At 48.7% G+C, this 17,349-nt stretch overlaps 1 long non-coding RNA gene across 1 annotated transcript in view; it reads right to left on the bottom strand.

The window, feature by feature from the left end:
- Positions 1-17,018, bottom strand: part of LOC138842880 (uncharacterized) — a 248,363-nt gene extending 231,345 nt beyond the window's left edge. Inside the window, exon 1 of the long non-coding RNA XR_011377845.1 lies at positions 16,864-17,018. This is a non-coding gene — a long non-coding RNA (uncharacterized lncRNA). The remainder of the gene's footprint in view (positions 1-16,863) is intronic.
- Between the last annotated feature and the right edge of the window lie 331 nt (positions 17,019-17,349).

Below are 17,349 nucleotides of genomic sequence, written 5' to 3'. Positions count from 1 at the left end.
GCTCGGTGTTATTCATTTATCTCTACAGTATATTATCATCCACTGTTTCCTCCCTCCCCACCAAAGCCGGTGAGCTCCTGTGCTGTGTTTCTGGGCCATTCCTCCCAGTTTCCTACTTCCGTATTCCACTCTGCTCAGCAACGATATGCCTCGGGGTTTGCCAGCCGTGCACACCCCGCTTCAGCCTGGAGACTCAGTTCGCTACAAAGCACCACCCCACTTGTCTGAGTCAGAGCTAAGGCCGTGGATTGTACTGTTTCCCTCCACGCCTGGAACTCCCACCCCCAACACCTCGCATTAACTCAATTCTCACCTCTCTCTCCGCCACCCCCTTTCATTCTCTCCTGTTCCTGCCGCATTTTCCCCATCTCCAACTTTGTCTTTTTTTTATGAGTCCAGCACAAGCAGAGCTCTAATCCCCATCTTTCAGCTTGTCCTCGCCTCTGTGCTTCCTTCCGTCTCTACACTTCTATCTACCATTGGCTCACCATTCATTCTCCTAGTTATCTGGATTTTAATTATGTAAATTAGACTTCTCTGAGGGGTGCTTAAAGGAAGGCTAACATTCAACTCCTCTCTCTCTCTGCTCCAACGCCTCGTTTTTTTAAATCTCATTTTCTTCCTGGTGTGTACTGCTCTCTCCCTGTCTAATCCCGTCACCCCACAGCCCATCCCTTTATCCTGTGCTTATTCCACCCCAGTCCTTGAGTGCCGACTACAGGCTAGGTTCTGTGCTAGAGTGCGGGCAGAGGGAGAAGGCAACGAAGATAAACTAGAACCCAGGCTTCAGCCTCAAGGAGGATGAGATAAGCACTGCAGTAGAAGGCTCTGAGAAGCTCTATGGGGATTCAAGGCAGTGATTAATCGCAATTCTGCCTATAGGAGTAGGAAGAGGGGAGGGGTCACAGAGATCTTCACAGAAGTGAGGACACTTGAAAGATGAGTGGGTTGGAACTTAACTGGCAGAAAAAGAGGGAAAGGGTGTCGCAGGCGTTGGGAACAGCGCGAACAGTGGGACGTAGGCACGGCCTTGGATTACTCAGCTTCTGAGTAATATGGCTTGGATAACCCAGCCTTTGATTTCACCTTGGGCCATCTGTAGGCAGGTCCTCCCCTACCACCCACTGAAAGAAGAGGGGAGGGGAGGGGAAAAGATGAAAGTCACAAGCATGGAGGGGGCAAGGATTTTACCAAAGGTTTTATAGGGACAGAGAGCAGGGACGATCCACATCACATAGCAGGCAGCGTTTCTCTCCAAAAATCTCCCCTCCACATCTTGTCTTCCCCATCTAAAGTCCCTTGGAAACCAACCCAGATTATTCTTTCTCCGGATCACACAGCCTCCAGGGCCCAAATCGCAAATTTCCCCAGGCCTGTCACACACTCCCTTTCACAACCGGAGGTATTTCACTCTCTCACTCTTCGTCTCTTGCGTGCTCTCACTCCCTCACCTCAACTGTCTTCTTGGGGATAAATAAACAAAAAGGAGCTCTAGGTATTAGGATCTTGGCAGATTGGGAAGAATAATTATAAATATCAAATAATTTCTTCCTGTGATAAGTAATTTAATCATTTTTATTTGTTGAATTACAAAGAGTCTGGTAGCATAGTATGTGGCTAAGGCATTGTGTGTGTGTGTGTGTGTGTGTGTGTGTGTGTGTGTGTGTGTGTGTGTATGTGTGTGTGTGTGTGTGTGTGTGTGTCTGGCAAGGAGAGTGGACCTCAAACACCAGGCTAACAAGCTTGATTGGTTTCTGCAGGCACTGAGGATTGTATTCGCTTCCTATGGCTGCAATAACAAAGTACCACAAACAGTGTGGCTTATAACAGAAATTTATTGGCTCTTAGTCCTGGAGGCTGGAAGTCCAAAATCAAAGTGTCAGCAGGATGGGTTCCTTCTGAGGGCTGCAAGGGAGAATCCGTTCCATGCCTCTCTCCTAGTTTCTGGTAACAGCTGGCAATCCTTGGTGCTCCTTGGCTTGTACATATGTCACTCCAATCTCTGTCTCCCTCCTCACCTGGCCTTCTCCCTGGGTCTCTGTCTTCATGCATCCGTCCTCTTACTAGGACACCAGTCATGTTGCAAACTCCAATATGACCTCACCTTAACTAGTTACATCTGCGATGACCCTATTTTCAAATAAGGTCACACACTCTGAGGTTCTAGGAGCTAAGACTTCAGCACATCTTTTCGGGGGACACAATTCAACTTATAACAAGGCTCAATAGCAAGTTTTTAAGTAAATCAGGTAGTCACCTGAATAGATCCACAGGTAGTCACCTGAACAGATCCACATCTAGTCAGAAAGGCAATGGGGCTGCAGCAATGTGGAGGACAGATAAGGTGTCAGAGAGACTGGAGGGGAAGGCCACCAGAGGACAGTGGGACCATCAGGCCCACAGCTTCAGCGTTCCTTGCCGTGCACCTGCACCCATACAACCCTCCGAGCAATCCCCAGTCTCCTGCTCTCCATCCACCTCTCAGCGAGTCTCCAGTGTTATAAACGGTCCTATCGAGTACAGTCATCGTGGGGTGCATTGCTTCTCGGCACTTATCCATCCTGCAGAACTGCCACTTTGCATCCTTTGACCACCATCCCCCCATTTCCCTCACCTCCCTGCTCCTGGTAACCACCGTTCTACTTTCTGCCTCTATGAGTTTGACTTTTTTAGATGCCACATATGAGATGGTGCAGTTTTCTCCTGTGTCTGGTTTACTGCACTGAGCATAACGTCCTCCAGGTTTACCCATGCTGCAAACGGCAGGGCCTCCCCCTTTTAAGGCTGAATTATATACATAATAATATTTATATGTACATAAAATCAGGTATCTCACATCTTCTTTATCCATTAGATCTGTCGATGGACACTGACGTTGTTTCCACGTCTTAGCTATTGTGAATAATGATGCAATGAACATGGGAACACAGATACCTCTTCAAGACACTGATTTCACATCCTTTGGGGTATGTACCCAGAAGAGAGGTTGCTAGATCACATGGCAGGTCTAGTTTTAGTTTTTAAGGAAACGTCATACTGTTTTCCGTAATGGCTCTACCAATTTACGTCCCACCAGCACTGTATAAGGGTTCTCTTTGCTCCACATCCTTGTCAACACTTGTTATCTTTTTTCTTTTGATAACAGTCCTCCTAACAGGTGTGAGGTGGTACCTCCATCTTAGCCATATTTAAGTGTACATATCAACAGTGTTAAGTACATTCAGGCTGTTGTGCAACTTATCTCCAGAACTCTTCATCTTGCAAAACAGAAACTCTACCTGTTAACAGCTACCCAATCCCGCTATGACCCAATGGCTGGCAACCACCATTCTACTTTCTGTCTCTATGATTTGACTGCTCTGTGTATTCCCAACCCCCGCCTTTATTATTGTGCATGACTGTGTCATGAGTTTAGCACCAGAGTCTACCTCTCCAGTGTGCAGAACATTTTTAGTTTAAACTATCTTAGTCCCACTCTGAGCTCCCATCCTGGGGCAGTGGCAGAAATTCCAGTATAGTCATCACTGGGCCCACCTGCTCAGGGCGAGTGTGCAGTGACCAGGCCTCCTCCATCACCAAAGCACTAGGGAGTCCCCTCCCCTCACTGGTCATGTCTTCTTGGTCCCCAAATTCCCCCGTTGCCCCAACCCACCTGGGCCTCCAGGGCCAGCGGCTCCCGTGTCTCAGGGTCTCATCCGGGGAGTTTGGGGCGAGGCTGGGATGCCCTGTGCCTTGCCAGCCCCTCTAGGTCTGCTACACCCGCACCTTTGTGATCTTTCCACATTTCCTCACCTCTCTGCCTTCCTGCCTCTCCTTCATCACCCTCAAAGCCCTCTCTCACTCAGCCTCTTGCCCGCAGAATCATGTCCCTTTTCTCCTGATGCCCTCGAAGGCGTCCTCTCTCTCCCCTGTACCCCTGGTATCCCTAGCATCCTTTCTTCAAAGAGCCTGGGAATTTTACAGAAGCCTTTGACTTCAAGCAGCTTCTGTTTTCTGCCCTGAAAATATCCTGAGGCAAGGACAGCAAAGCACGCAGCTACCTGTTGATCTGAGGGAACATAAAAATAGAGCAAAATACAAAACAATCACTCAAAGTCTCTTTTGCCATATTTATATGTTTTCATACTTTTCTCCCTGCTAGACTGCACACACATTTAGCACTGGATGTCATCTCCTCTTTGTATCTCTAATATCTCTGCAATCAGAGCAGCTCTCGACAGACAGTGTGGATACAGAGGAATGAGGGTAGCGCAGGACTTGTCAGCCCCAGCTTTCTCTCCCTTCAACAGGCACAGAGATGCGCCAAAGACCCACTCTGCGGGCTCCGGCAGAGGATATGTAAGCGTAATCCTACTACCTACAGTATTTATTTTATCCTTGGGTTTCCTCAACTAAAAAGGTGTGCACAATTCAAGCCTTTTTAAAAACAGAAAAATATATTTTATTTTAAAATCTGGGTCATTGGGAGAGAGGGCGGGCAGAGAAACAATGATCTCCTCACGCTACAAGACAGCGTGAACGCTCTGCTCTCACAGTACAGCAGGGAACTACTTGTCTCCACCCTCAACCCGCGCCCCCATGCCCAGTACTAACCCCGGAATGGGAGAAGAACGCACCATGTTCATTCTTCTTATGGGGCTCTGCTCTGGGAAAGAGTAACAAGAGGGAGAGGAGGGAATGGATTAACAGATAAAGGATTTCCTGTTAAAACTGGGAGCAAACCCTGGATGCACAAGGGCATTAGATTACCCCTTGGCAATTGAAGACCTGCTCTTTGTCAGGCCCAGTTGAGAGTCCGGGAAGCCACAGTCTTCCGCAAGCTTGGCCAGCTCAGATGGAAAGAAAGCTATGTGGTGCTCAGATCTCGCAGGAAACCTCGGCTCCTGCAGTGGGGCAGCGTCCAGACGGGGCTCCCTGGTCTGGCCATCTGGAATGGCCAGCTCTATTTACTGACCCCAATTCATCCTCTCCTATTCACTTCAGAGGATGCCCCATGAGGGAAAGAGACAAAAAGCCATCAGGGGGATCTGGGGGAAGGGAGGGAACTGGCTAAATAATTAGCCCTCCAACCTTCAAAGTACTCTATAATCATTAATTAATCCACCCAACTGGGATCTACGGGCAGATGGATGCTTACCGACCGCCCTGACACACCCATTGCTAAATGCAGCCTGGGGGCTGAGCAAACGCACACAGGAGCCAGTGGTGCACCTGACGGGGTGTGGGGATCAAGACCACGATGCTTTGGCTCCAGATTTGCTGTTAATAATAATCTTTGGCTAAAACCTGAATGAGGCGACAAAAGGGAGCCCAGAAGACTTTTGAGAAAGAATTCACCCTAAGGCTGGGGGAAATAGAACCAGTGGGTGGGCTTCCACTCCAAAGGCCAGGAGTCAAGGGTGTGATGGCCCTGAGTCTGCAAGGAGGCTGCCCCCACGAGAGTGTATCTGAGTCCTCGCTGGGCATCTCCCTGAGGAAGGAGACTTCTCCTGAAACCATGAGGACCACTGACGGGTCCCACCAGCAGCCTTAACAGCAGCTGGCACCGCCTTGATCAGAACCAAGGAAGACGCCCAGGGAAGATGACCCAGACAGACACACGTGTTTGAATTGCAGGAGCCAACCCGCCCCGTCCCTCTACTGTGGAGCCTGCCACAGGGAAATCTGTCTCTCTGGGGGTGATTCTAGATTGTTCTGTCCACACCTTTTTACCAGGTCTCCCATCTACCACTGTGCAGTCCCCGCAATAAAATAAGGTTTCAGCCTAATATTTTTTCACCACATATGAGCTCACACTTCCAAACTCTCTATTTTCACCAATGCCTAGAAAGGACAATGAGTGTGGAGACTGAGACGTTGACAAGGAGAGAAACTGCTAATTTCTCAAGATTCACGAGGAATTATTCATCCCAGCAAATTCACGGAAATGCCCGGCCCCCAGGCAGGTATACCCCCCAACTCAAGTTCAATGTCTTAAAGTTTTCTGGACTTAAGGAGAGTGAGTCATACCAACAAAACCTACAAGAAACTGAGATGTAGCATCAAAGTGAATTATATTACAATCACTATCATTACCGGACCCTTATTGTGGAGGAGGCATTCAGCAGAGCACTCGTCAATATTATGTCTTATTCTCCTTATTCCTCTCGCTCACCCTGTGACATGGGACTCTTCCCACCCCCATCTTTCTCAAGCGGATACTGAACTTCCCAGAGTACAAGACCCTGCTCCAGTCCTCCCCTACTGTAAATGGAACAGCTGGTCTTCAAGCTCACGAATGACTCCCACGTCCAAGTTCTGACCACTCCTCTGTGTTGCCAAGACAAGTGTTAAGTGCCAAGCCCAAGAGGTCCCCAGGCCACCGTGTCCCATGTCTTCCGCCTGCAGGCAGGCTCTGTGGAGAGTCAGATTTTCAGAAGGTTGCTCACCATCGATGCAATGTAAAAAGGGGAAGCACTGTGATTTGAGAATTTCAAGGCTTCCTCCATTTTTACAGCCCTCTTCCCACTGCGGGTACCTGCCAGGCCATCCCTCACAGAGCAACCGCCCTCTCGCACTCAGGGGGGTCCTGTCCAGGCTGCCTTGTGAGGCTCTCTTTTCTGTTTTTCCACTGAGGGTCACCACACGCTTCTGAGGAACTGGCTGACAGCACAGCCACATTCAGGCCTTATTCCTGTTGTTTGCTGCTCGTCTGTCTCTTTAAGGAGTCTTTGCAAACCTATGTTCTACAATAATCTGTGCCAATAATGGGGGAGATGCTGCATGATTCCACTCATATGAGGTACCACAATGGGCAAATCCATAGAGGTCAGCAGGGGCAGGGAGCAGGGAGTGTTAGTATTAAATGGGCACAGAGATTAGGTTGAAGACGAGAAGTTTGGGTACAGATAGTGGCGATGGTTACACAATGTTGGGAATGTATTTAATATCACTGACTTGTATGCTTGTGAACGATTAAAATGATCAATATTATGTTATGTATATTTCACCACGATAAAAAAGAAATGAAATTCTAATACATGGTACACATGGATGAACCTTGAAGATGTTATGTCAAGTGAAATAAGCCAGACACAAAAGGACAAATGCTGTATGATTCCTTTGCATGAGGCACCTAGAGTGCTCCAAATTCACAGAGGCAGAAAGTAGAACGGTGGTTGCCAGGGGCTGGGAGGAGGGGGCAATGGGGGTTATTGTTCATGGGGACAGAGTTTCAGACGGGGAAGATGAAGAAGGTTTGGAGATGGATGGTGGTGGCGGATGCACAACAACGTGCATGGCCTTGATGCCGCTGAACTGTACACTTTAAAACGGTTAAAACGGTAAACTTTATGTTACATATATTTTACCACAGTAAAATTTTTTGTCTTAAATGAGGGGGAGGCTGCTTTGTCCAGCACACCCTCGAAAGGAGTCTCCCCAGAGCTCCCCCTCCACTAGCCTCCAACTTCTGGGAGGGGCTCCCGATTCCCGAGGGATGGAAGGGCGTAGCCAGGCAGGACCCAAGGCCGAGAGCGGCACAGCTCTCATGGGCTCCAGGAGCCTCAGCATCTCTGCAGGATTGGCTGTGCGTGGCGCCCCTCTTCCAGGGCCGCGAGCCCCCGTCTCCCTGGCTCAGTGTCTGGCTAAGGAGCTGTGTTCTTGGAGGTTGTCAGGGAACTGCTCTTGGTGAGTTTATAGCTCCAGAAATCTTTGTAATCTTGTTTCTATTACCACCATCCCTGCTCTCAGAAAACTCAATATTCCCAACTCTCAATTTACAAACAGATAAACCCTGATTGCAATTCTTCAGGGTGCTTTCCCTGAAAATGAGCCTACCTTCTATTTAAGCTACAACAATAACTTCTTTAGAATACCCAGACTCCACTCTCAAGAGCATGCACTTCTCGTAAAGTAAGACACACTGACAACTCTCCTGGAGCTCCAAGCACGACGGTCACCATCACCTATCCCAGCCCAGAGAAGGCGGCAGGCATGTCCACATCCCTCCCACCGCCGGGCGATGACCCCAGCAAGAGCCCAACTTGCAGCCTGCAGGCTCTAGCCCTCCTCAGAGACATGTAGAGCTGCTGAGCATCCCCTCTGGAAGAGCCCTGAAAGCCCTGGTGAGAAAGGCACCCCACCCCTACCCGGGGGCTCACAGTCCCCCAGCAGGGGAACAAGGACCACGGCAGGTGGCACGTGACACCAGGAGCCCTCAGGGCCCGGAAGCCCATGCAGAAATTTACCCAGGGATGCCAGGCCTCTTGGAAACCCAGAGCTGGCAGGGAGGAGAGGCCATCCCAAGACACCGCGTTCAGACTCCGCTAGACCACGGCTTCCTGACAGCGGCGGCCCCAAACCGCACCCCTCCACCCCCGGCCGCCCCCCCGGCTCGGGCTCTCCTGCAGCAGGTGGAGAGCTTCAGAGTGCTGGTTTTAGGACTGGAGCTGTCGGCTGGAGAGACACATTTTAAAATTCATGACCTTTCCTATCAGGGTTCGGAAATGGATCAGACTCCAAGAGGAAAGCTGAGTTTATTCTTTTACTGGTCCTGGCGGTCCCCTCCCATCTCCCACTTCACCCGCCTCTCTGCTTCTTCCTCCTGGAGTTTGCATTGTCCGCCAGGATCTTTTGCATTGATCCCAGTTTTAATCCCACCTCCCCCGCCAGAAGCCAAAGCAAAATGAAACTTCTGTTTCCAAACAGAGCGTGTGCCGCCTGACTATACAAGGTGTCTCCCTCCGTCAGGTGGGTCAGGGCCGTGGAAGGTGAGGCTGCGCAGCCAGGGTAGAGCAGGGGTTTGAGCAGAACGAGAGTCGGCTGGGGCTGTGGCGATTGCCTTTGCCCAGGAAAGGCATGGGATGGGGGCCCACCTGAGGCTGGCGGAGGTGGGGCCCAGCTCGGGCCCAGCAGACGGGCTGGCAGCCACCCGGCGCCACAGACCCTGCCAAGGAAAATTAAAGAGCAGCGTGTTTGCTTCTTGCCACAAGGATAAACAACAACAAAGACTCTCTGGTGGAATTCGTGCCTTGCCATTTCAGTCAGCTGTCCTCAGCTGCCCCCTCGCGTGGTTGTTCCTCTTCTTGGGCCTCCACGGACAGCACCCACACCTAGCATCCTAGTTTATCCTGGGAATCAGGAAAGATCAACCTCCTCCCAGACTCGGCGGCCACTGAGAAGGTCCACGGACTTTACTGCAGCCCCAGGAGAAGTAAATGGAAGAGAAGCAAACGCTGCAGCTGCAGGAGCCTTGGCCTAGGGACAGAAATGACATGTCCCAGCCAAGATGAGAGCAAGCATTTCCATTTCCGGGGAGGAATGATAGGTAATACTTTGCCAGAGTGTACCTGTGCCGGGCAAGTTCTAAGCTCTGTAACTACATCAACTCATCCTCTCCTCACGTCCACCTTATGAGGCAGATCTCAATAGCCACACATGATGGTTAATTTCAGGAGTCAGCTCAGCTGGACCAGCGTCTCCAGGTACCTGGTCAGACAACCAGACTAGATATTGCCATTAAGGTAATTTTTATACCAATGAGATTAGCATTTAAGTCAGTGGACTTTGAGTAAAGCAGGTTACACTCCATCATGTGGGTGGGCCTCGTTCAATCGGTGGAAGGTCTTAAGAGAGAAAAGACTGAGGACCTCCTGGGAAAAGAGAATTCTGCCTCCAGACGGCCTTAGGACTCAAACTGCAATATCAGCTCTTCCCTGAGTCTCCAGCCTGGCTAGCCTGCTCTGCAGATTTCAGACGTGTCAGCCTCCACAAACACTTGAGCCAATTCCGTAATTAATTCCCCTCTCTCTCTCTACATATATACACACACACACACTATTGGTTCTGTTTCTCTGTAGAACCCTAATACACCCCACTTTACAGATGAGGAAACTGAGGCACAGAGAAGTTAGCTCCCTTGCCCAAGGTTTCAAGGCCAGTAAATGGTGAAGACAGGATAGGAATGCATCCTGCCTGGCTCCAGAAACCACTCACTTCCCCCAAACTGCTGCTTCTCTCAGCCACATCTCCATCAGCAAACCAAAGCGGGGAGGGAAATGTAGTGGAAAATGCGTTCAAGTAAAATGGAGCTGGTTCCGTGGACATAGACAGGACAGACTTTGAAATCAATGAGATTTGTTTTCAATCTAGGCTTCATTTTGATGTCTGTGACTTTGAGCGTAGGATGGAAATCTCTCTGGGCCTCCATTTTACTAATCTGCAAAGTGCCATAAAAACTTTACAAGGGAGCTTCCCTGGTGGCGCAGGGGTTGGGAGTCCGCCTGCCGATGCAGGGGACGCGGGTTCGTGCCCCAGTCCGGGAAGATCCCACGTGCCGCGGAGCGGCTGGGCCCGTGAGCCATGGCCGCTGAGGCTGCGCGTCCGGAGCCTGTGCTCCGCAACGGGAGAGGCCACAAGAGTGAGAGGCCCCCGTACCGCAAAAAGAAAAAAAAAAAACTTTACAAGGTTACTGAGGGATTAAATGGGATAATTTTGTAGGCATACAATATTTCTATTATGTGAATGAAATCACATGGATTGTCTGATTAGACAACGGCTCCAGACTCAACTGTTTTAAGCCTTCCCTTGCTTGACTTACGCGAGATGCAATCTTCTACAATTAACTCTCTCCCAAGTATGTTTCAGTTCCTCAGGGGCCCTGACCTGAGTCCATCTCAGGGGCAGGGCTCCCACAGGTGGAGGTCACACCCACCTTGAGTTACTACCTCTGATCTTAGCAGCTGCCACCCAGAGCACAGCTGCACCTACTGCAGGTCCGGGCTGTGTTCCAATGTGGGATCATCAGTCCCAGACTCTCACTGGCCTTCCTCCTTGGGCTTCCCGCTGGGCCTGCTAAGCATCTCAGATACCTTGCTCGTGGGGACTGCTCACCCAGGGCCCTCCCCTCCTCGTCTCCTATCCTACCCACCAGTCTATACCGTCTGTCTCTGCATGCCCACAGCCTAAAGGTGAACAGGGCTCATGCATTTCTCTCTCAGGGGAAACACACATGCACAAAAGGATATACAGGTAGAGGAAACTTCACCGGCAACATTTCTGTGACAGACCAAACCAGGCCAAAAGAACAAGGAGCCTTGCTTGTCTGGGGTAGTTGTTTTGTTGTGTTTGTTTGCCTTTCAGCTTTGTTCCCCTTGTTGCTTCCCTTATATGTTGGAGACATTCCATGGCAAAATTCTTGACCTGCGTTTGCTTATTTAATCCTCCCAACACCTCTGTCGTACCGTTATTGTTCCCACTTTATGGATGAAAAAAATGAGGATCAAAGGAGAGAATCAACATGCCATTGCTTCACAAATAGTGCCAGAGCCTAGGCTTGTCTGGCTCCAGAGCCCTCATCCTTAACCACTATGCTGCCCCTTTATAATGGGTATGTCTATCTATCACCGACAAATATTAGTTACTTTCTTGGGAGGCAAGAGACATTACTTCTATCCCAGCTCTGTCTATTAGAAGTCAAATGACTTTGAACAAGTCACTCAGTCCTTCAGGCTCAGTTTCCTCATCAATAAATGGAGAGAAATGGAATAGAAGAAGCAAATGGTCTCTTGAAGCTCTCAACATTTACAATTCTAAGAATTAATGGCCAGAGAGCCTAAACTAATACATTTACACCATGTCCTCTTCAACTGGTACTCAGCATTAGGGAAAATTCTTAGAAACAGAAATAAACAAAAACATTAGGTATAAGCCATCTATTAGATCTACAGATTACGTTGCAAAATTTATTGTGCTCTTTTTTCTTTGAATGGGAACATCTAGATCTAGGATATATAGTCATAATACTGCGGAGATACGAGTTATTACTGACTGGCCAAACACATGCCCAATTCCAAGAATCTTCTCCGAAACCACATGCTTGACAATGCTTATACTTAAATCCCCCCTTCACCCAATAAGCAATATGGAAAAACATCTGTCTTTTTTATTTCAAAATAAACATTGAGAATTTCTCTTTTTAAAATGGTGAAAACAATCACGGAGATAAGTATAACAACAAAGTCTTGGAGAAGAAATAAAAGAGAATGGGAGAAAAACTTGATGTGACATTGTCTCTTTGTACTCACCCTGTTCCTTCTGGCTTAATGCCACCTCCTACAGCACAGAATTGGAACCCAGGGCAGATGAAGTCTTAGCCCCCTGGATGGGTAAAGGCACTTCCCAACATTATCAGGGAGGAAATGTTGGGGATGCCTGTCAGCCCAGTGAGATCAATTCACGTCAACACACACACTGCTCCTTCTTATTCCCTACACCTGGGCCTTGGACACTTTCGCCCTAACTGGATAAGCAGTTTATAATTTTGATTAGGAACGCCAGTGCATCAATCAGAAGGCACTCCACAACCCACTCTAGTGCACACACTCCAGAAATCTCTCTCCTCTTTAATTTTTCATTTTCAGCCATCTTTAATTCATTCACGTATTTATTTATGTATCGCAAATGCACAACAGAAGTGTTCCCATAGGGGCAAATTCCAAAAGAGAGTAAACCTTCATTTGTTCTCTCTACAAATATTTACCATGGGCCTACTACGTCAGGAGGTGCCTGTACAGAAACAAAATAGACAGTCGCTGCCTTAAAGAACCACCTGAAGGGGTCAACCGGGCGATCACCTCCTCCAGGTTGCCTTCCCCAGCATCCGGGTCAAGACAGAGGAGAAGCACCCCCTCAGGGTTCCATGGCATTGGGTCCTTCACATCCATGACCTGCATCCCCTGGAGCGTAAGGCAGGCTCTCCTTGCTTCAGATCCAGTGGGAGAGTTTTAAATAGGACGCATCTCACCACATCCTTGGACAAAGCATTGTAATAACGATGATGACGATAATGAAGACATTGATGATGACATAATGAAAAGAAATGTAATCCCCTTTTCTAGAAGTACTGCTTGTCTATCTCCTTCTGCCCCAAGTCCCTGGATGTGCCTACCTGCACACTTAGAGGGGCATCTGAGAGGATGCCAAGACAGCAGTGTGATGCCAGTTTCTCGTGGGGCACTGCTCTCTGATGTGTACCATCCTGACTAATGTACTTCAGCTGTATCGGAATGAAAAATGAATAGGAAGTAGATCTTGCTGCTGAAACATATGTGTCAGAAAATCATTGAGTATTAAATTACAGCAATAAAACGAATCAGAACTAATTTTGCAAATTAAGATCCAATAAATTGTTTTCATAGCCACACCTTTTCTTTAAAACAAAATACAGCAAAATAAGATTGAGCCTAACAGTATTAAACCTGAGTGTAAGGGGGTGGGGTGGTGTGAGAATATGTATAGAACCAGAAATTTCAATATGACAAACAGATTAGCATTTTGGAGGGTTGGGGGTGGAGGTTGTCTGGCATGTGTGCCGAACAGCATAATGATCAGGTTTTGAATTGACATACCTATGTATTTTACATGTAGAATTTATGTATACTTATACCCCTTCCTCTCTTCTGCTCCCCCCCATTCACCTGCCCACTCCCAAGACAAGGTTCTGCTGACACAAGAACTAGTAAATTTCTAAATTTCTGACAACCGCTTATTTTTAGAAGAGACTATCACTGTCGGTCAAATTAACTCTGAAGCTATAAACAAAACTTTAGAGCTGTGCCTGATCTGGAGAATAACAGGATATCTCCCTCCACCCTCCAGCCGGAGAAAGAGGCTGTAATTAGATCATTGTCCGGAATCGCCATAAAGGGGGCGGGGCGGCAGACATGCTCCCTTTCAACCTTTCCAGGGAGATCTTGGGGGCAGATGTTAATTAATTCACTTCTACCATCTCCTGGGAACAGGGTTGAGCACAACACCTCGTTCCAAAAGGGACACTGAGGAAAAAGTTGAAATGCCCTGGCCAAGGACTCACAGACAGGGTCCACCAAGAAGAGGGAAAAACAGGATTCACCCCCTGCTGTCACATTCCTCCAGGCTCAGGCTCTGGCAGAACTGCGGGAAGTGGCTCTGCTCTACTCCACCCGTGGAACCGAACTATTTATAGCCACACAATCATTATAAATTACGCTGTTTATAACATCGAACCTTGGCCCTGCATTAATTAAAACTGTAAACTGGCAGCTATAAATAACTCTGTTATATGCTCAAGTGTGGCTACTGACTGATACTTCCTCAAATTGTGACAAATAATGACAAGTTTGTTTAACAAACATCCCACTGACATTCATCTGATTTTGAGTAAGCGGTGCTGCTTTTTTAATTTGGTCCCTAAAGGCCAGGGTCTGGGGAACTTCCTTTATTCTTTCCCTCCCTCACCTCCTGCACCAGGAGACTGTCCTGTGTGTAGCTGTTTCCCCCCCTAATCACTGGAAGGGATTTGGGGCCGTTTAAGTGGAAGCTTATTAAATCCACTGCTTCTCTCACGGGATGGTTCTGCTATAGGGGCTTCGCAAGGGTCTGGGGAGTTTTGTTAATGACACAACAGCGACAGAGAGGGGGAGGGGAATGTGGGCCAGACCTGGTGTTGGATAAAGGTGGGGAGGCATTCGGAAGGGAAAGGCAGATGTGAACGTCGGATTGTTGGAACCTGCCTGCAAGGGAGACCTGAAAACCTAGAGATGCTGGAAGTGAATCGATAGAAGACAAGACTCTGGACAGAGGGATTTACCTCCCAAGGCCCCTGACCTGAGAGACCTTGAATAGTCCTAGATTGGGGTCCGCAAGGCTTGGGTGCCCTGTCTAGGTGAACCGACAGTGGTGTACGTCAGGAGTCACATGGGATTTCAGAGCTCTGGGGGGCCTTTGGGATTGTCTGCTGTAACCCAGTCATTTTACAGGTCGGAAAAGTTGAGCCAAAGAGGCTCCCACAACTAGTTAGTGCAGAACTAGACTAGAACTCAGCTCTCTGGGCTCCGGGCCGGGGGGCTTCTCCCATCATCATTAAGGTAATTAATATATGTAAAGTGTTTGGAACCGTTCCCGGCCCTCCGTGAGCACTTCCTGAGTGCTAGCAATTGTGGGAGTGGTGCACATCAGCCCGTTCTTCTGACTGCTAGACTCCGTATTAGCTCTTTAAAAGGAACTCTTCCATGGCTCCCCACCTTCCGTGTTCCACGTCTTCTCTGTCTGATTTTGTTTGTTTGTTTTTTGCGGTACGCGGGCCTCTCACTCTTGTGGCCTCTCCCGCTGCGGAGCACAGGCTCCGGACGCGCAGGCTCAGCGGCCATGGCTCACGGGCCCAGCCGCTCCGCGGCATGTGGGATCTTCCCAGACTGGGGCACGAACCCGTGTCCCCCGCATCGGCAGGCGGACTCTCAACCACTGCGCCACCAGGGAAGCCCCTTCTCTGTCTGATTTAACCCCTAATTATAACATGTACACAAGCTCACCTCCCCAGCCCCACTTTTCCCAGTCTATCCGAAACAGAGCTTTCAGGTCACTCTCTGGTCCCAAGCGCAGGGCCCACACCTGAGTGAGCAGCTCCATAAATGTCTAATCTCAGGTGCTTCACCTCCTTCACCCTATAGCCTTGACCCTGCCTCTTCCTCCACCAGAATAAAAACCCACCCACGTGTTCCGTTGGTTCGGTGTCTGCCAAGTGTGCTACAGACTTCTCAGGCTGGCTAACGACATTACAGGTCCCACCTACTTCTCCAGTCCAAATCTATGCTTTAGCTCAAAGTGGACTCCTTGCTCCTCCCAAAACATACAGCCTGAGTTAATTTCCCCGTTGCCTTTGACAAGGGAGCCCTCCCTTTACATTTCAAAACCCTGACCTTCTTTCAAGACTTGTTGTAAATGCCTACGGTAGTCTTTGCTGATGGATCAGGCAGCTGTGACATCCTTTCCTCGGAAGTCCCATTACCCTTATTTGTGTGTCTCTTTCAACACCAGCCTGTCTTAATCCTGCCTTGCAGTTACCGTGCACGTGCTTATGTTTAATCCTCTTTCCTACTGGTAAGGGGAACTCTTTCTTAATCATTTTGGTATCTAGCATAGTGTATATTTAGAAAAGGGTAAAACATTTAAAAACTCCACTTTCTAAAAGTGCAAGCAGAAACAAAAAAGACTTTGAAAGTGATAAATAACATATCAGCTAGTAAATATTTGCTGAGATGTGTAAATAAACAGCAAAACCTATCATGGGTGCAGGCATTTCACGGCAGCCCAGCCTCGTGCCGTTCCAGGAAAGCTACATAAGGGATGCCCACTTGCAAATGGGCACGTCCTCTGTGCTGATGACAGATGCAAATGCTTGCAAGGTACCAAGAGAACCGGAAATGAAAAAGGCCAAACAACTGGGCAACCCGGCAGTTAAACAAGCTGGGGGAGAAAAGGGGTAAGTATCTAATCAACCCATCAGTCAGCCGCCCTCAAACATTTATTTAGAGCCTGCCTGCAACCTACCGGACATAAAACTACCAGCAAAGAATAGATGTTTTCAAACAAACAGACTCACAGAAAAGGAAATCAGATCTGTGGTCCCCAGAGGCTGGGGTGGAGAGAGGGGCAATTGGATGAAGGTGGTCAAAAGATACAAATTTCCTGATGGATGTAAGTCAAATCATCATGCTGTACACCTTAACCTTATACAGTTCTGTATGTCAATTATACCTCAATAAAACAGGATTTAAAAAAGAATAGATGTTTTCCCCACTTTCTAGAATTGTCAGCTCCACTTGCTACATTCTTCCCCACTCCTGAAGCTTTTATAACACTAAGACCCATGGAACCCAAAGTCTCTCGTCAGCCCCCAAATTCTTATCTCTACGATGAGAGCATTAGCCAAGCTTCCCCCGGCCTCCCAGCGGGTTCCACATCCACGTGCATGTCAGCCCTGGCCCATCGGCCCCCTGCAGCCTGCCAGGGCCCTGGGTTCTTTAAGGTCCCCTTAACACTCCACGGACACAGGACAGCACTCACCATGTCAGGACTAACCCATCCCCGGAGGAGAAGCAGGTAAGAAAACTTTCAGCTGACAAGCTAACCACCAAAGAGGAAAAGCACAAACTGAACATTCCTACGAGAGTCTTCTTTCTTCCTCAAAAGTGACACAAGAAGGAAGGCGCCAGGCAGGACAGAGGCTTTGGGTCCCTTTGTGCGATTCTGTATTAACACAGTCACACTTTGCTATGCAGATGTCACTTCCAATAAACACCAGGGCTTTGCCGGGCTGGGACTCTAATTGAAGGGATTGTTACTGTTGCTGAATGGCTGGGGAATTAATTAATGCCGAGCCAACCACTTCATAAATGCCTGCTTTGTGAGCGGTCCCAGCATCCTGGGGACCACAACTCCTGTGGTCAGCGCAGCCCCAGGCCTCTGTGTCAGCAAATGATATTTATTATTGCCGTCAGCCGCTTTCTAAAACCACCAGAAGGAGGCCTCACCTGGAGCCTGGTGGACACA

Source organism: Globicephala melas, chromosome 11 (genome assembly GCF_963455315.2).
Source record: "Globicephala melas chromosome 11, mGloMel1.2, whole genome shotgun sequence".
Lineage (NCBI taxonomy): Eukaryota > Metazoa > Chordata > Mammalia > Artiodactyla > Delphinidae > Globicephala > Globicephala melas.
Note: the sequence above shows the minus strand (reverse complement) of the source record. Positions and strands in the feature narration are given on the sequence as shown.